This window comes from Rissa tridactyla, chromosome 1 (genome assembly GCF_028500815.1).
Source record: "Rissa tridactyla isolate bRisTri1 chromosome 1, bRisTri1.patW.cur.20221130, whole genome shotgun sequence".
Lineage (NCBI taxonomy): Eukaryota > Metazoa > Chordata > Aves > Charadriiformes > Laridae > Rissa > Rissa tridactyla.
The window spans coordinates 1,209,378-1,229,665 of NC_071466.1; the positions used below are offsets into that span (position 1 = coordinate 1,209,378).

At 41.2% G+C, this 20,288-nt stretch overlaps 1 long non-coding RNA gene across 1 annotated transcript in view; it reads right to left on the reverse strand.

The window, feature by feature from the left end:
• LOC128918959 (uncharacterized) overlaps window positions 1-20,288 on the reverse strand; it is a 43,252-nt gene that overhangs the window by 18,393 nt on the left and 4,571 nt on the right. The window contains exon 3 of the long non-coding RNA XR_008469787.1: window positions 11,536-11,694. This is a non-coding gene — a long non-coding RNA (uncharacterized LOC128918959). The remainder of the gene's footprint in view (window positions 1-11,535; window positions 11,695-20,288) is intronic.

Below are 20,288 nucleotides of genomic sequence, written 5' to 3' on the forward strand. Positions count from 1 at the left end.
GGGTGATCTTACTTTGAGTGGAGGGTGGTTTGGACTAGACAATCTGCAGAAGTCTCTTCCTACCTCAACTATTTGTAATTCTGTGAAATGACCTGTAAGAGCCAGCCCAAGCCAACAGCTACTGCAAGCTGGAGTGCATGCTGGATTAGGGGTTTTACGTTCCTATCCTCGCTCGCAGGAGGGGAGAACATCCTCTTCTCTGATTGAGCTGGACAGAAGAAGTACCACAAACCTACACCAGCTGCTGTTGCTGGCTGCTACCTGTTGTAACTCAGACAACAGTAATTTTCTGCAGGGAAATGAGCTTTTTCAGACAATTTAGGATCTGCCTCTGACTGAAAGCAGCAGGAAGAAAGTGCTTTCCTCCTCTTAGATAATCAGTTCTCACCATATAATACAGAGGGAGTGGAGACACTTCATATCAGGTTGCAAACACCTCGTATGCCTTAGTCTCCCTTCTGCGTTTATCTTGTCTGTGACTTTACGCTAACACCTATGCAACAGCCCTAAGGCAGAAGGAGCTCAGAACAATGCTCTCTCTGTTGGATGAAAGGAACAACGGTGTTTTTTTCTCCTCTGAAGTGCTGCAGTCCAGCGCTGCAGCCTGATACAATATTAGTCTAGTGTCTGAACAGCACCTCACCCAATCCAGGATGAAGTCAGGGAAAAAATCCACTCTTTTTCAACAGTCAACATCTACCCAAGGTCTGCGCACACCCTATTCTCCTCCCCAAACTGGACTTTTAACAAGGGAGCAGGACTTGGAACTATCTACCAGCACCACCTGCTGTTGCCTTAGAGAAGGTATATTATGATAGACAGTGGTATAAATGTGTCACAACACTAATAAGACCCCAGTCCTGCAGTCATACCTATGTAGATAGCTCTATACTTCATCTCAAAGATTTTCTAGTTTTAAAATCACGTCCTTGGGCTTCTTACTGAAACCAGAGTTCAGATATGCAGCACCCGCTGACTCAAAGCCTGTTTCCATAACGTTGGCTTTGTCTAAGGTACTCTCTCATATATAAGAAGATTGGTTTAGTAATGACGATGAAATATCATTGCACTTCTGCAAACTGGGAGGATTCGAAGAACTCTGTTCTCTCTCTTGCTTCCGCTTTTGTTGTTGGTTGCTGCAGGTAAAGCAAGAGGAACGCCTTCATCACACCTTTTATGGGTAAGCTATTTCCCATTTTTGCTACCAGAATTTCGAAGATCGTAAAGTAGGAACTGAGCTACCAAGTGAAGGAAAAATAGTCTCCATTGTTTACGCATATTTATAAAAATAAGTGATAAAACAAAACAAAAAGGCTTGCTTGTCTTAACATTAAACACAGGCACAGCCAGAATTTCACAAAAATTATTCATACCATCAATTTTTAACAGAGATTAATTGATCTTTCTGTACTGTGAACTAATAAGGCTTTCAAGGAACGGTACAGTATTAATTAGAAAGGGGAGCTCTCAATGGTTGCTAAGAAACAAGTATATATTTGTAATCACTTTTTTACCCCCTGGCTGTGATGCGTTGTCATAGACTCAAGAATGTTTCCCTCGGAACAAATCCCTGTCATTTTCAATTAGCAGGCTAAGAATTTAAAAGCTAATTGCTGATTAGTATAATGAGATAGAAGGGGGTATGTCTGCTAAAGTAAAGGTAGAGCATCACAAGCAACATCTTTATTAAAGCACTAAACGGGACGTGCGGGCCATTAGCAGGGTCTGTAGCATGGTTTTCATTGAGGTCAACTCACGGCCCCCCAGGGAAAGGCCAGGCATGGTTCAGGGGGTACCACGACCAGGCAGCATTTCCAGCAGATAACTCGGATGCAGCCACCCTCTTTTAGGACTTACAAGACACAAACTTTGTCATGCTGGTCGGCTTCAGGGCTAGCAACAGTCCCTGGCCTGCTTTATTTGCAGCGAAAGGTATAGCCATAGAAACCTGAAAAATCAAGGAAAAAATAATAATTTTTAAAAATCACTGTTGGAAGAAGTGACACTTTAACACCTTTGGAGTTTTTCCTCATAACCAACACTTTTTTAAAAATATGCTATCTTAGATCTGACTAGCTTCGTGATGTGTAATTGCATTTCTTTATTTTAAATACTCCCTAGTCCGTCGGTATATGTGCCATGGAAAACAACCTGCTAAAATCCTGTGCAGAATCCTGTTTATGTGAATTGTTCCCTTTACTGCCATGTGGCCACTTCCCACGAGCGAAGTTAGGCATGTGCTGAAGCATTTATAGAAGGACTTAATGGACTACATAAGAATATGGGGAAATCAACTGTATCCAGAGCACTTCCAAAACATACAGAATAATAAAACTGGAAAACCCTGGAGATTTTTTTTTTCTATTTTCCCTGGAAAGGCTTACTTGTAACAACAGAGAAAGAGTTTTAAACAAAAACACAATGTTTAAATTAACATTCCTTTTAAAGCAGTGTCTGCATGTAAAGAATGACCTTGAGCTTTTGGGAAAGATATTTTTATGGGACCCTGCACAGATTGGTTTTCCATCCAAAGACAGAAAATCCAAAGTTTGAAACTGAGATAAAAAATGGGCAAGAGATAAATCACAGAGGAAGAGAGAGAAATACCTGGATCACTTTTAAAGCTGGGAAGTAAGGAAGAAATGCATGCTTCAGAATTACATAAAAGGACATTTAGAAACAAAAAATGTCCACGGATACTGTCTGTAAGACTCAGTCTTGGGAAACATCCTGAAATGGAGCCGATAGCATGGTAGACGTTGGACTAAGTGTAATCTCCCAGATAACATTGTCCCCAAAGGGCTGATGAGATCTTCAGCTATCTGAACATGTTGATTTGGGGTATATGCTATTATCTATGGGTTTGAAGTAGCTCTGCCCACTACAGCAATGCAGTGCCCACTTCTGGATCCATGACAGATTTTGAAAGGTCTTTAAGAATCACAGGAGCGAGGGCAGAGTTTGAGGACAGACCTTACAGAGAGTAATTCAGGAACTCACTCTGGTTAGCTTAGCAATAAAAAAACAGAGAGATCATAGAGTCATTGAAACATTGAGTAGTTTGGGTTTGAAGGGACCTTTAGAGGTCATCTAGTCCAACCCCCTGTAATGAGCAGGGACATCTTCAACTAGATCAGGTTGCTCAGAGTCCCATCAACCTGACCTGGAATGTTTTCATGGATGGGGCATCTACCACCCCTCTGGACAACCTGTTCCAGTGTCTCACCACCCTCATTGTAAATAATTTCTTCCTTATACCTAGTCTAAATCTTCCCTTGTCTAGTTTAAAGCCATTGTCCTATTGCAACGGGCCTTCATAAAGACTCCTTCCCCATCTTTCCCGTAGGCCCCCTTTAGGTGCTGGAAGGCCACAATAAGGTCTCCCTGGAGCCTTCTCTTCTCCAGGCTGAACAACCCCAGCTCTCTCAACCTTTCTTCACAGGAGAGGGGCTCCAGCCCTCTGATCAATTTTGTGGCCTCCTCTGGACCTGCTCCAACAGGTCCATGTCTCTCCTGTGCTGAGGGCTCCAGAGCTGGAGACAGTACTCCAGGTGGGGTCCCACCAGAGGGGAGTAGAGGGGCAGAATCACCTCCTTGGACCTACTGGCTGCACTTCTTTTGGTGCTTCCTTAATCATAGGCTGTGAAATTTTGGATTTTTAAATTACTGGAATTTCTAAAGCTGGTTGAAGAAGATTTGTTATTGTCTGCTGACTGCATGTGTTTTTACCATATTTACATGATGAATTTTTTTTTTGTCTCAATGCACAGCTTATTTTCAGGAGTAGAAGAGAGGTGTTGCCTGACTCTGAGGCACCAGAAGAAGGAGAATAATTAGTTATGCTGAGATGGATCACAGCTAGAGACAAGGGATTGTGTGTCATTAGAAAGCCTCGATCGAAGGTTATACCCTCTATCGGATCTGTAGGGATTGAATTTTTATTTGAATGAGCCTGGCAGGTTGTTTTTCTAGGATTTCCTTTAAAGCACAGGATCAAGTCCATTTCCAAGGCTCTATTTATTAATTTTACATAAATCCTTTGCTGTTGCAGGAGGATCACTGATCTTGATCTTTCTTGCTGCCTTCCTCCAGTCATAGGTTCTGATTTAGCTTAAGTTGAGGCATAGTTTAAGTGCTCTGTGGATTCTCCATTTATTATACAGCTTCCAGTAACTGTGGAGATCTGAATTTGCTCACCCAGGAACAATTTCCCATCCTGCACTATCTTGAATGCATATGGGAACAAGTAGTTGACTTTTCAATATAACAAAAAAACACGTTTCAGAAGCTAAAAAGGAAAATAAACTATTTCAGGTAAGAATTCAGGTAAATTTTCTTAATACAGGAATATTTAACTTATTAAAACAGCTTACCAGGACTGTTATACCTCATTATTATAAGTTTTTTGCATATAACCTTTTAAAATTTCAAAAGAAGGTAACTTAGGACGGCTGTATTAGCTGTACCTGGCAAGTCAAACTAAGTGGTGACAGCAACCCATTGTGGCTTCATAACACGTCGCATTTCTTCCCTTGCAAAATGACAGACATATCGAACCCAGCTCAGGCCTAGGGAAGGTATAAAATACCCACTCTTTTTCACATTCTTTTGCTTCCTTCAATATATTCTTATATAACCAGCCAATGTCAAGGCATAAGTAAAATTTACTTTTTCTGGGGGAGCTGGACAGTCAAAGATAGCAAAACAGCCTCTCTACCTACATGGAGACTACCATGGCTTGGAAGACTAACCCGGCAGCTGTTTCTGCAGAACAACAGCGTCTTCCAGCAGCAGGAGTCGCTTCCCAACTCCAACACAGCCCCAATGAGTTACACTTGGTTATTGTATATGAAAGTTTAGCTAATTTTTTTTCTGTTATCTTATGCAACTTGTCTTATATGAAGATAAATACCAGTAATTATTTCTATACCAAAATTTCGGAAGACACATTATTTTGTGGTCAGGTGTTAGCCAAGCCAAATATTAAACATCGTCTGTTATTACCTCAGAGTATTACTCCTCTTTGATCATTAAGAACTTGGAAACAGGTCTGTACTGTTTAATTATCCCTCTCTTATTATCCTACAGCCATACAGACATAGTAGATATGGTGTTAAACTGAGCAGTGGCAAATATTATTATCTATTATCTTTTGATTGACTAACCTTTCCTTGTATAAGAAAAGCTTAAAGGAAACATAATGCTAATTTTGGATAAAACCAGACTTGCCTTACTACCCCATGTTACATTTTTGTCCTTTCAAAGGGAAGCTTCTATTAAATACGGTCATTCCTTATCTATCTCATTACTTTGCACTCTTTGTGAAGAACATCTTGACCAGATAAAGAAAATGTGAGCCAATTAAAGTAAGTATGTTTACTGATGGGACTCCTAACCCACCTGTGTAATTAAGACCAGACATTTCATTTATTTGTTAACATTTAATGTGACCTAGAAAAGCGTCCTCAAAACTTTCTGCCACCAGGAGTGAGCAGACTGCAACTTTGTCCTTCATGTAAGCCTTTCACTTTCTATTTAAGCTCTGAACCTCCTCGAACCATCTCCAGGTCTCCTCCAGACCTTTGACTTCTTCCCACCTATATGGCAATCCCCAAAGAATAATCTTTGATGACAGTCTGGGATATTAGACCTTCTTTTTTCCCTAATTTTCCACACCTGCAGCATCCTCTGACCTAGTGGTCTTTTCTCCTCTCTCTTGTCCTCATCCACCTTCTTGAGTTACAAGGTTGCTGTCACTCAAGGGTACAACTGAAGCCAGGGAAATACAGACAGTACAGTGTCTGCTCAGATGCAGCAAAGCCACTCCTAAGCATCCAGCGTACAGGTCAAAGGGAGACCAGAGAGGTGCAGTGCAAATGTCAGCTTCAAGGTTAATTCTTCTTTAAGTTCAATAGGACGATGGGAATTGTTTGTCTCTCAGCACCTGAAGTAGAAGCTAATCAAATACCTAAGTTATACAGCAATGAAACAACCCAATCAACTTTCAGTGTACTAATCTCTAGGGAAGAAATGATTAAAATTACAGACAGGTCCATAAACCCCCAAGCAGGAGTGTTTTCTTTGTCAATAATTACCCTCCCTTGTCCAGCACCTCAGTTCTAACACTGATTTTTGATCAGGGCCCCACTGGAAATTAATCATTATCTGGTGCTATTATTGTCATTTATAGAATACTTAAAATAGATCCTGGAACCCCCACTCACATCTAAGCACCGTTTTGCCTGAAATAGCACAAATGTGTCACAAAACCCACAGCTCCAGAGTCCACTGTCCAGAGTCCATTTTTTACAGAGCACTGAAACAAGACAAAGTGGAGAAATGGTATGGGAAGACAAAGTATAGGAAATTAAAGGATTCAGCAGGAATTATAGGATTTACAGATGGGAGTGGATAATCTTGGGAAATGAAGGGACATTTAACGGTTCAGTTTAACCATGATGCAGAAAAACTGATTGTCCTTCCCACGTCCCAGTTATACCAATGCTTTATGGAACCAACCATCATCATACTGTTGAGTATGCAAGGCCAAGGTATTGCTAGGTCACCATCCTCATGACATCTGTCATGGTTTAGGGTGGGCTGAACACTAAATGAACGTCAGATGCTCCTTTTAATATCTCTTTTCCTTCCCAGAAGAGAAGAGAGAGAAAAATAAGGGACAGAGACTAGTAGTAAAACTACTTTAATGAAATATTAATAATAAAAAGACTGTCTGAAGAATGTGCCATTAATTTCAGAAAGTGCAGTTAGTTAGAAGAGACTTAGCTGAAAAGTAAAATTACTGAAAAGAAAATTGGTTCTGTTCTACCTCAAGCCAGGACAGTAAGGTGTTCCACAAGAGTCCCTCTCGGCTCTCCAACCCTCTGTCTTCTGAGGGTCTGTTCAAAAGTAGTTCTCGAAATAATTGTTTTTTGCAAGTGCCTAAGGGCAGCCTTTCCCAAAGACATAGAACATAGCTTTTGTATGAATGTCAGATTTCCTCAGGTCACCATAAAATGTTACAGCAAATCATGCTCAGATGTTAGTGTTCAACCTACTAAATATCACAGATATCATCTTAAAAATTTCACCTGAAAGTCTGTTAGATTAATATTGCTGTTATCTTAAAGCAGAAGCCTACTGAAAGAAATACTAAAACACAGAGAAATAAGAAAAAGCAGCCTATTTTGTGTTGCATTTTGCTACAACCACTTTGGCTTTGCTGAACTTGCAGTCAATACTACTGCAGAGTTCTGTCTTCTTTCTAGTGCTCATGAAATATGCTGACAAAAGTGTTGTTGTTAACTAGCACAATAGGAGAAAAAAACAGGTAGAACAAGAAATACTTTAAAAAATGGTTATCATCCTCTCTGCTCAAACCAACCTCCCCCATGTCATTATCAACCCAGTAACAAATTCAGCAGAGAGGCTGGACCAGATAAATAGGCATAGGTAGATATTAAGATGCATGTAAAACATTTACAAAACACTGCTGTAAAATACTGTGACTACAGCTACTATTTTGTTGTTTAAGCAGTAACTGAGTGGGAAAGCCATTTCCTAACAATCAGTGAACATAACTCTGCCAGGACAATCAACTTCTGTCACAGAATCCATTATTTAGAGGAGGAAGTAGTTACAAGAAAAATCCTGCAAGTGGTTTGGAAGTTAAACTGAGAGAAGAAGTTGCTAAGGGCCATCTTCTCAATGGATATGAATTGGACACTTACGAAGCCCGTGGCTCAGCACCGCCTTATGCCAGCTGAGATTAGAGACTCAATGTTGAAAAATTGGTACAAAAACATCTCACTGCCATAGGGACAATTACATGCGTTTATACTAGTAAATTGTCCATCAAATGTGGAGTTCACTCTCAGCCATTCACCAAGTTTTAACAACATTTTTACATAACCACAGATGTAAATCTGCATTCCTGTCGAAGCGAAATGTACTTCAAAGGCCAGAATTAGATTTCATGTTACTGAAACATGAACCTACCTATCCAGGTAGGTTTCTTACTCACAAAGAACAGCATTTTAATCCCCAAAAAGGCACAGTGGATGGAATTCTGCCAAAAGGTAGATGTGAAATAAGGCCCCACAGGTGACGTGATATTGCACAATGCAATACCTGTAAGTCAAGTGTTGAAGTCGGAAGTCAGGCATCCAGTTCAAGGAAGGAGAGGCTCCGACATCCCACCCACCAGCACTGGGATGCCCTCGCGCTCTAGAGGACACATCAGAGAAACACAACCCCATGGATAGACGCACGTCTTCAAAAGTAGGTCTAAGCACCTCTGGAAAGTGGGGATTTAGAGCATCAAATCGTTTTCACCTCCTTTTCAATAGCTTAGTAGTAGGATACTTTCCTGGGAAGAGGGACCTTAAAGTAGGATTCGGAATCCCAAATTGCTCCATTAACATATTGCTCTGTCTTCGTCAGAGAAGAACAGCTGTGTGCAGTCTCTTGTAACTGATGTGCGCAACACATCTTTGGAAATGTTCGGCAGAATATTAAAGTGGGTTTCCTGCATCATCTATCCCTGTTCTTTCATGTCACAGGCAGCCACATCATATAATCTTTCACATACGCTCATATATCTTTCATGCATTAACCAAAGTCTGTCCTTAACAGAGTATCTTATTCTCATTCTCTTTAGCACAAAAAAGTTGTGAAACCTTAAACCTTGTACTAACTAAACCAAAACCCAAATTAGTAGAAAATTAGGTTATACTCATTTGTTCTTGTGCCAAGATTGGGCTTTAACTGATATATCTGAACTCATTAAGTGATGCTTTTACTCCTGAAGTACTTCTTGAGAGAAAGGTATCTTCTCTTAATCTTGGCTGTGCTCAAGTGAGCAAGTCAAAACCTGTTGTGTGAGGAGACATAAACAGCTCCTCCATTTCTGTGATTCTTACAGTAAATCTCTCTGCAATTCTTTTGGCTTTAAAGCTCTTTTTTCTTGACAGTAACTATTGAAACGATACTCCCGATGTGACCTGCTCAGCACCTTGCACACTTTCTATCTGTAATCCTTCAGCTGATACATCCCAGACTCATGTTTGCCTTTTTTACAGTTTATTCCCACCCGTGCCTCATAGCCATCCTGTGATCAATTAATATATAGAGAATTTTCCTTTCCACTGTTTCTTTCAGCTGATAAGTTCCCATTTGTGGTTTGTATTTACTTCATAAGCTCATCCCGGGTCTCCTATTCTAACCCTGCTCACCACACACTGGTTCAATTTCCATATACTTCCAACAGCTCTGTGCCAGATCTGCTACTGAATTCCAGCAAGATTTGAGGCATTGCATTTATGCTGACTTCATGGCCTAGGTGTACCTGTGTAAATGGGCACAGAAGCACGACACATTTCATGATGATAAAAGGGGCACATACTGCTTCTTATTAGTTTGAAGCTTTTTTTTTTCCTTTTTTTTTCTGTTCCTAATCCTGTATAGAAGGATGAGCAGCTAGCACTTTCCCAACAGAGATTTATAAAATAAATAAATTCACATCACATTTGACAGTCTAGTTAACTATAATTCCCAGGTAATGCCCAGAAACTAAAATACCTAATTATCAATGCAAAATAAGCCTTTACATGTTCAAAGAAAAAAATTTAAATAGTCATAAATACAGTTATTTATCCATCTACAATTCCTTCTATTAAGAACTGCCAACCAGCCATAGTGTGGCATCATGTTTTTTCTGTTTGGAAAACAGAGACTGGTAAAAATGTTCCCCAAATCCTTACATTGTCAAGAAGTAAAACAGATCATTGCCTTCAGCATAGGAATTTGGTAGTTTTATGACCCACATTATTTTAATTTTGTTCCATGTGGGATTATTGTGCCCACTCCATTTATTCATGATGTTGTGGGGCAGTCAAGGCAAATTGTCATTACTCACAGAATACCTGCACAGAGGGGAAAAATCACAGAAGAAAAAACAGAGAGAGAAGCCAATAAAAGGAAAACATGAGTAAAACGTTGATAACTGGTGCACCACAGCACTGAAAATGGAACAATATGACTGATATATTTTCTTTAACTTCTTGTTGCACGTACTGGTCTTGCTCAAGAATTTCAAATAAGGGATATTACCACCTGAGCTGAATGGAAAGAAGACCAGTTTAGCATTCGAAGGCTCATCATTCATTAGGGCTGAGGGCAAATGGCTCAACCTAGTCCACATAGAAAATTCTATTCCTCTCCAAAACATGCTGGCTATGTCCATGCTGCTTTCTGGAGAACAGTCCCTGGCCCAGACTATCCCTCGCTTTCTCATGGGTCCGAACCATGCCAGGAATTGTGCTAACAAGTAAACCACTGCCTGCCAGTACTTTAACCATGTTTTTACAGACACAGCCTAAGGAATCAGTTCTGTTCTGGGCTCCACTTCATACCCCTGCAAACTCAGGGGCAAATTGCTTCAGATCTGACTCTTCTCCATTAAAATCCATAGCAATCTATGACTTAATAGGGATGAACACTACACATCTCATTTTCCTAGCTGTAAAATGGCAACTATAATTCTAGTGTTTGGGGCGGGGGTAAATAATAGAAACCCTTTAAAACATAAGATGGCATTTTTTCTAGGGGGGCGAAAATTAAAATATGAATTTCTTCTGCTCTCCAAATGCTAGATGAGTCATGAACACATCAGAGTGAGAAATTTTCTTCTGGTACACCTATAAGCATAAGAATAACTTATGGATAAGCCAATGAATAAATCTGTAGTACATTTGTTTCTTTTTGCTTCTTGTCCCACTTCTTTCAGTTCCTATCTATGAGGATCTCGGTTTTCCTCTAAGGTTCATTTATGAAATTTCAGAAGCCAAAGGGCAATTTGTAGGTGCTGCTTTAGAGAGGTGGAGAAAAAGCCAGTTCCAGTATGAAATACAGGTAGGAGGTGACACTCGTCCTTGTATTCACTCAAGTTTTCTTTTGCTGACCATCTGTCCAAATAGGCTGTAGTTACACTTCAGATGTGAATGAAAACTTGAAAATTAAAGTCATCCTTATGTCAAGATGTAATCAAATTTTGAAGACTCAGAAATATTGTAAAGTATTAACTTTTTTATATAGATATTGTACTTGGTAGACTAGTCTTTTACAAAGTTGCGTGGTGTCTGGATGAACAGACCTCTGACATCTACTCCTTCCCTGAGCTGGTTTGAACCTTAGGCAATTAATAGCCATGTCAGACGGAGCTTTGAGTAACCAAGACTTTTTTCTTATGGCATCCAACTCCCGAATGCACAAATGTTTTATATTTTAAAAAGTAACAAAAAGGGAAAAATAGATTTTAAAATTAAAAAATAAATAAATATCAAAGTATCTTGGGAAAAGAATAGAAGACAAACTATATATACCACTCCCTCCCCACTGTCTGTGCTCGCACGGGTGGGTGGCCTCCTCTCACGCTGGGTTGCGGCCAGTCAAGTGGCTCTGTCTGGCAGCAAACTGCACAGTCCCCTTTGGTGCCAAGAAATTTCCTGGGATCACTTCTGTGTCCTGACTGCTTACCCTCCATTTTTGACTGCGATCTCGCAGCATCTTCATGAGGTCCACCCTGTGATCCTCTTCCCAGACTCATTCCACACCCTCATAAACCTGTTCAAGTTCAGTCGCTCCCCAAGGGATGACACCATCACTCCTCCAAAGGGCTCCTCCTGGCCAAGATACCTAAAGGAAGAAATACATTGTTGAGAGGAAAGAAGTAAGAGCAATCTGTTATGGACACGTGCCTGTGCTTTACTTTTCCTGGATAGTGAGCAGTTGTTCCTGGACTATTTCATCTGCATCCATACCGGCACTACAAGCAAGTTTCTCCAGGTGACCCAGAAATTGGCTAACGGGATGGTTTGTGCTGGGATTTCAGCAGAGAATGTGTTTGACCAAGAGTCCAAAACATTTGTTTGGCACGCTGAAATTCTGAGCTCCTCGTCTGACTAATTTCCTGAGAAAAGAACGGCTGCACTGCACTCCTGATGCGCCCTCAAAGCCACCATCTGATGCCACCCCAGCCCTTGCAAAAGGCTCGTTTCTGGCCTGCCTTTGAGCTGCCCACAAAGCTGTCTGCTGCAGTGACAGACAGCCCCAGGACTCCACTAAATAGCAGAAGGGAAGAAATTCCTCCCGAGGACAATTTGCAGAAGGAACATGGCTTACATGCTCAAATTGCCCATTGGAGGATCTTTTCTCTCTCCATCGAGTATTCGAGGAGCCTGGGGAGATTAGCCTTCTGACTCAAATGCTGCATTTAGTCGTTTGAAGTTCAGTAATGTAATTTGTAAGATTGCTAAGCATATACAACTTTCTAGGTTTTCAACCTAGAAAAGAGACGTAACTACTTTTTGTTGCCTGTGATAAAAGCTAGATGCTGGAGGTAGAGGGAGGCCCTAATCAGTCATCAAGTACATCCATAGCCAAAAATGGATTTTCATTTCATTGGCAAATTGTATTGCATTTTCCCGTTGTGGTTTGAACAACCCATATCTGCCCTCCCACTGATAAAGTAAATAGTGCAAACAGTGGCTTTGTCTCTGCTACAGACCTTCAGGACAATTTCTGGAGCTGTGTATACGAATACAACAAATTATTTGTGTATAGAATCACAGAATCATAGAATCACCTAGGCTGGAAGGGACCTTTCAGATCATCGAGTCCAACCATCAACCTAACTCTGACAAAAAACACCACTAAACCACGTCGCTAAGCACCACGTCTACCCGTCCTTTAAATACCTCCAGGGATGGCGATTCCACCACTTCCCTGGGCAGCCTTGGTGAAAGCCTTTCCGGAGACAGAAAGCACAGAGAGCTACCAAATATTCACAGTACAGTGCAGTCATTAATACAGTGCAGTTAGTCATAAAGCATTGAACTCAGAGATGCACATTAAAGGAAAAGCAGGAAATTGAGTAGTCCTATATAACCCAATGAAAATTCTCACCTCAGTCCGACCAAACACCCTTCTTATTCTCAGCTCTGGAAAACACTTCCAAAGCCTGTGAAAACCGTCACTAGTTTGCTTAATCAACCCGTTGCTCAGTGCAGCAGCGCCCACAGCTTTTGGTGTCCCAGACTGGCAGAACTCTGGGGCAAAGGAGTCGGTTCAGCATTTAAAACTAATTCCCACTTGACAGGAGTGGAAGTTAGAGAGAAAAGGCTCTGGCAGCTCCTAGTCAAGTATAAACCCTGAAAGAATTTCCCTGCATACTGAATTCTTCATAGGTTAGCTAATTAAGGTGGTGAGCATTATGTTGTCAGCAAAAGCAATGATTTTCAGATACGCAAAACAGAAAAAAATACACGTATTTCTGGTCGGTCACAGCAGTCTTATACACAAGGATGGCTTGTTTTCAACTTCTTTTTTTCACCACCTTAATGGTAAAATTCCACAAGGACCTTACGACAATCGAGGTGTGTTTTGCAGTGACTAGAGTCATTACGTAATTGTGAACAAAACGGCACATCTTTCTTATTCCTCATTTTATTACTCTAAGCACAGCAACTGAGTCACAGAGAAAAGAATACAGGCTAAAACCCTAAAAAAAAATTAATTAAATAATTTTAGATGTGACAGAAAACAAATGGATGACTCTACTATATAACACGGCCTTTCATATCCTCCTGCATCCCAGACACAGGTACAAACCCGCTCCAGGTTCCCCAACAACAGACCAAGTTAAAGAGGCTGCCACCCTCCATCCCAGACACGTGAACCACCAGAAAACATATAAAGGTACGAGGGAAGTCTCGTATACACAGAGGCTCTCAGCGGAACAAATAACTAGCAGGAGGGAGCAAACAGTAAATTCGATGAATACTTCATTACCCGTTTCAATTTGTCATCCCCTGAGGGACTGAGTAGAGCAAAAGCAGTCTCACACTCCCTAATCCAGTCCTCAAATTTTATAACCACTTTGAGATAGGAAAGGCAATTTGCAGGGAGCTCGTAGTAACCGATTCGCTTCTCCGAGTGGCTTAATGCACTTGGCCAACGTACTTCTAGTGAAGCCGGGAAAGCTATGTGGATTTATATGGCAACGGGGTCTGCCTCCATTAGCTTCATGTCTCCAAGGATGGTCTCAGTCACCAGCAACTGCACAGGACATTCAAAATGGCCATGTTAGACAACCGAAGCTCAGGAATTAGTGCCAAGACAGAAAGAAAAAAGCCCAGCTTCCTTTTTCTTGCATAAATGAAGTGGTAACTTCACTAAGACCTGCCTTTTTGCCCCATGCAGAGAGATTTGATTTGCTGCAGGCTCTCTTCTGTGCCAGCTCGTGGCTGCTTTTGTCCTGGAAAGCTGCTCTAAGCATTTTGACACCTCACGGGAGCTAACAAGCACAACCTGCCGTTGGAATAACTCTGATGCTCTGCTACTGTATTCTGTGAAGTTACTCAAGAAGCAAAATAACCCAGTCACCAGCCACCCAGGGGACGGGAGTGTGCAGAGACTGATGCTGTCCTTCCCCTTCCCATCCTGAGGGAACCATTGGGGAGATGAAAACCGCAGCTGTATCCTACCCAAGAGCAAACCAGATGCTCACCACTCTTCTCCAACCAGTCCTTCTTCAGCCCGGGGGCTATTCAGCTGGCAGGAAACAGTATTCATGATTTTCTACATCAAACAAGCGCGAAGTCCCAGTTGCACCTGGTGCCTACCAGTGGGTGACCTTCTACAAGAGTGAACCCAGTGCTCAAAAGGCTGGGCTAGAAGATGAAGTACGGATGCTGGCTGGGTCAGAAGATGAAGTAGGTATGCTGGCTGGGTAGGAATGGGCCTCATGGGCAGAAGACGAGCAGGGAACAAAGACATATGGGAGTGGACTCATGGGTTATTTCTAAGAAGATTTTGTGGGAAAAGAAAAAAATAATAACATTGTTGAGGAAGAGAAAGAAATAAGACTAACAGGGAGGAATGTGGGAAAGACGCTCTGCAAGCATCCAGAATGTGGGTGGGATCTCAAGAGTCCAGAAAAAAACACACAAGAGATTTGGTGGGAGGGTCTCTGAGGACAGTCTGCAACCCAAGCTGAGCAGCTGGGACAGCCCTTTGGGACTGAGAGAGAAACAGTCATGCAGGGCCTCTCCTGGCCATGAAATAAGGGGGGAAGGAACCCAAACTGCAATATTTTGGGGGTCAAAGTGAAGATGTGCAGGCTGGCTGTACAGCAGAGAAATGTCTGTGATACGCCCAATATTTGACCAGGATTATTCCAGTTTAAAACAGAGCTCCATTCCCTCACTTTGTGCTTCATCAAGAGATGCCTCTGATAGGGTATAGACATTCCTCTTTCCTGGTTTTATTGACTATTATTTTGCCTTATTTAAATAAGAAGGAAATGTAGCCAGTGAAAGTTTATGGACCCTCTAGGGAATTCCCCTGTCAGAACAGAATTTACTGCAAACATCTTTAGTTTCCACAAGCCAGAAATACTTACTAGCTCAGTATGGATGAGAAGGTTTTCAAATCTAACACGAGGGTATAAACGGTTTGTCCATAAAAAAGGCAAATTGGGTTTTCACTCTGGAGAGAAACATCCATAAATCAATCAATGCAGAATGCAGTGTGAAACAAGAGTCTCAAGAAAAAAAGAGAAATGAAGAGAATTATGTCAGAAAATTGAAATATAGATGGTAATTGTGATTCTGAAGTTTAAAATCCAATAACTCATTTAGCGTCAGAAGTGGTAGGGGGCAAGCTCTTAAGACTCACAGAGGCCACTGTTTTTCACGAGAAGCAGCAGATGTTTCAAGTACCCAACTGTAACCAACTGGGAGAACAGAAAGTTCAGCATCGCTCCTGGAGCTCTGCTTGCTTGACGTTAATATGAAGTATAAACAAATGTCATGATAGGCTGGTTTTCTGCAAAATTCTATTTATTCCTTATAATTTAAAAACAAGTTAAATGGTATTTCTTTTAAGATGTTTGTTTAGGGTTGACATTTAAACATAGGATTTATTATTTATGTGGTTCTTCAGACAGTTTGTCCTTTAGCTATACTTGAGGGATATGGCTTCAAAAAACGAGTCATGGCTAAATAAGATTGCTGTGGAAAAGAAAGAGATAGTCCAGGAGATAATTCAGGTGTGTCTCTTCAAGGGCAATTCTTGGTCATGGTACAAGCTTGAAAAGAGTGTGACTTGAAAATATCAACAAGCAGGGGCTCCATCCCTTTCAGTGCTGACCAGCTTTTACATCTACTACCACTACCTTTAACTGGCACTGAGGATATTTAGCAACTGCAAGATGTGGCCTGTAAATTAGTATCCACTTATAATATCGCATGAAAACATCAAGTTGTAATTTAATACATATTGTGAGCCAGGAAACTCCTTTGAGTTTATTTCAAGGTGGATTTCAACTTTCTATTTCAATTTTGTAAGAGATTATCATGCTTCCTCGGAAAGACAAGCATAATGGTTTGTTTTTAGATGGCAAAGCTGATGGATTTAATTTCCAGTCGGTCTCTCCCAAGACTTTACAGTGAAGATAAGGTTATATTGAAATTAGTGGAAATGCTGTTTGAACAAGGACTAGAGGAGCACACTGTACACTGGGTGTTTTTTAAGGGACTCTTTTTCCAAGAAGGCAAGCTGATAGACACTGTGAATATCAGCGTTAGTGTTTCAGACCATTCTTAAAATTAGTGAATTGGCTCAGGCCAATTAAACAATGTGCATAACTGGCATACGTGGTTGTGAGCAATGTTACCCCCATCCTGCCAGACTAGTGTGTGCTACCTTAAAGGAAAGGAGTTGGAGATTTAAGTCACGTAGGTCTTAAAAAAAAGTCTTCTTGCCTCCTCATAATACAAATCATTAGCCTACCTAATTAGCCACGCACTTGTTCCAAATCTACTGAAATGCCAACTAAAGCTGTTTCTTCAGACCATGCTTTCCATTCTTGAAGACAACCCATTGCTGATGGAGGTAGATCTATGAGGTATGGTTGCATCAACATGGGAAAGGCTTTGCAGAAGCTGGAGACAAGAGCACACACATGGATATGATGAAGGCCAGGACAAATGGCACCACACACTCCTTTTACACACAGGCTACAGACTAGTCCTACAAATTCCTCATGTTTCCCATAATTATGTCTTTTTAAAGGCTGTTGATGTGACTTGCGTTAAGACAAGACTCACACATAGTCATTTACTGCATTTCACTTGTGGATCATTAATAAAAAAATATGGTATCTCTGCTGCTTGCTATTGAGCACAGCCTAAGAAAAAAAGGAATAATTCCACAAGATTTGTCTTCTGGTAACACGTTCACACAGTCTTAATCTTCATTTGCAGCAGTGGGATTAATGTTCAAAGAATCATGTGCTCCAAGAATGAATCCATTCCAAGACTTCATAATCTGCTCTAGTATATTCCCAAAGGAGAAAAACTGACTGAAACAAACAGATTATTCTTTCTGCTTTTCCTAAGGATTTAGGACCAATTCCTTACAAGTGTCAAATCGCTCAGCACTGTCGTACCTCTCTTGCTCTACAAGGCATTTGTGGCTGGTCTCACTCCACCATGAAGGTCACACGTTGCTATGTTCTGAGATCCACAGGGATCACTTCAAATGGTAGAATAAAATAGAGTACAATCATAATGAATGCTGTTACAAGGATATCATTTTGAAAAGCTGCAGACTGCTTTCACTCTCCAGAGGGGTGGCTGAGTGCCTTGCTCTCAGAGGCACTTGAAACACGAATAAGGATATCTGGTTTTCAGGCATCAGTGCTCACGTGCATTTTTATAAATGATCTTTGCAACTTTGGTGAGAGTTTTTCTTGTTGCTTTTTAGCAGCGTCACTGTCAGGCCCTAGGAAACTGAGCGTTGCAGCAGGGAGCAGAGCATCCCTCCAGCTCTTAGCCCAGCCAAGACAGCTACGTGAGCCAGCTGCTTTCTACAGCTCAACGTGGCACTTGGCACATGTCTCGACCTTGTAGTTGTCTTCTGTCGACTTAGCGGTGACTGCTTACTCTGACTCCTGATGCTGGAGTCCTCCGTCTTCATTCCAGTTTGACTCTTCAATATCCACGATTTGCTCTTTAACAGAGAACATCTGCCTTTGGCCTGGACCTACTGTCCCGTCCTGTCTTTCATGGTGTCCTGACTGCCCGAACTTTGACCACTGGTCTTTCCCGCACTACCAGCTTAAAAGCAGCACTGACTTTTCCAGTTTCTGGCCCTATCTTGTTCTTCTTACAATACTTGGCTGCCAACCTCATCCCTGAGTCTAGCCTGACACTAGCCACTGAGTGAGATTTCCCATGTCTCTGTTACGTCCCTGGTGGCTACAGCTGCAGAAAATCCTCCATTCCCCTTACTGTTAAGAATTTTGTTTTCTTAAAACATGTCAAGGTACTGTGCAAACAAACTTTTATGTATTTAAATATTAAGAATGAGTGCCCAGGCACGACTATTCTGACAGCTTTTCTGACTAATGATAGCATTACTCTCTTGCTCAGTGATTCAGCTCTTTTTACCACCAGCACTTTTCCTTTTGGCTGGCTCTAAAGAACAGGCAGTCTGAGAAACAGCAGGTGCCAATGCTCCCCGAGTTCTCACCAGCACACCCCTCTGGGCCAGCGTGATCAACACTTTTTAACCAACCCATGAAAGCGGCACTACCTTCAGTCCTCTGCCTTTGCATGATTTACCAGTAGGAAACACTTCCTTCCTTTCAAACCAGTCTTTATTCTATTATAATGTGTTTTCTCATATTCAGTATGCCTCTAAGCAAAGAAGGTAAGTCCCTTCTCACCCAGTTGTGTCTGCAAAGTAGATGTGTGTACCTGAGACTGTCATACACGCTCTGAAAAACAGGTTATTCCAAACCTTGATATCTACCTCAGGGTTAAAAATCTGGAACCTAAACTTTACCCATGCCTACACTATAACATCTGACACTAGGAGAGATGAAGATTCCCTTAAGCCCACCCAAAAAAATCAGTGAAGTAATGGCAGATTCCTCACAAGCACTGTAAAAAAACTCACTTTTGAAAATATTACCTCCATTGAGGTGACAGCTGTAAGTTAATGGTCACTGTCTAAAGACCTTCATTCTATCTGTTGATAGAAATGTCTGGGGATGTTAATGTGGTCCACATTCTGCACAACTGATATCCTGACATTCTCCTGTTGGTTGGGTGCAGGTGGCTTCATATTCAAGTCTTTGTTTCAAGTGTTCTGAGAAGTCATATTTTTTTAATTTACTGGATAGAGACTTACATGGTATTTAAGCCAATTAATATGGCCTAGATTACACATTAAACCAACGGCAAGACCTCTTTTGAGTAATATAGACCACAGGTGCAATGGCAGTGCAGAGGGATTTTCCTGTAAGCCCCATGGCATAGACACAAAGGGCAGCATCAGGACATGACGTGAATTGGGGGACGCAATACACGGTTTCATGGCTCTGTTGAGCCTACTGTTGCCTGTACAGACACCCTTATGGAATTCTGGTCCAAGATTAAAAAAGCAGCTACTGCCTGCTGTGGTCATTAGTTTTAGAGAGCTGTATGATGCCAGAAGATCTGCTAACAGAATTTGGTCTTCTGGGAACAACTCTTCCATGACCCCAAAAGAATCCACTTCCTTCTTCTGCTAAAGTGAATGAGTGAGCATCTTTTGCAGCATATTGGCAGCGTGATCAAAGACGCCAGAGAAACTGAGGAAAGGTGGGAAACAAGACAATACAAAACACCTTCGGGGTATGGGTTTTGCCAACCTAATACCTATGAAAGCTGTTGTCTGTGCAGAATGAGTGTAAAAGACAACAGACATAAATTTGGTGAACAAATTACAAGTGCACATCCATCAGAGAGATGAAAGGGGGGAGAATGTCTTTCACAAAGTTTTCTGTTGACGCTTTTAAATTCCCTGCTGAAATTTTTGCATCACTCTTCCTCCATATTGAAGAGAATATGCATTCGCTACAGGTATCCTACTTTGCCATTTAAAATTATTTCTTATCTTCAACTTTAGAGGTTGATTCTATTAATCAGAACAAAGGAGAGTGTGACAGCTAGAAGGGGAACTAGGGAGAAGTTAGGAATATTTATTACAGCCACTTGGGGCTCAAGGTATCCCCATCGTATTTAATATGTTGACATGTTGAACACTAAGCGATTTTTTTATCATCATCACTCAGCTCTGATATATAAATATAGGCATCTATTAATTATACTAGCAGATGATATATATGAAAATGCCTACTTAGCCTCCAGTTATGAGAAAATGCATTATACTCATCAGGG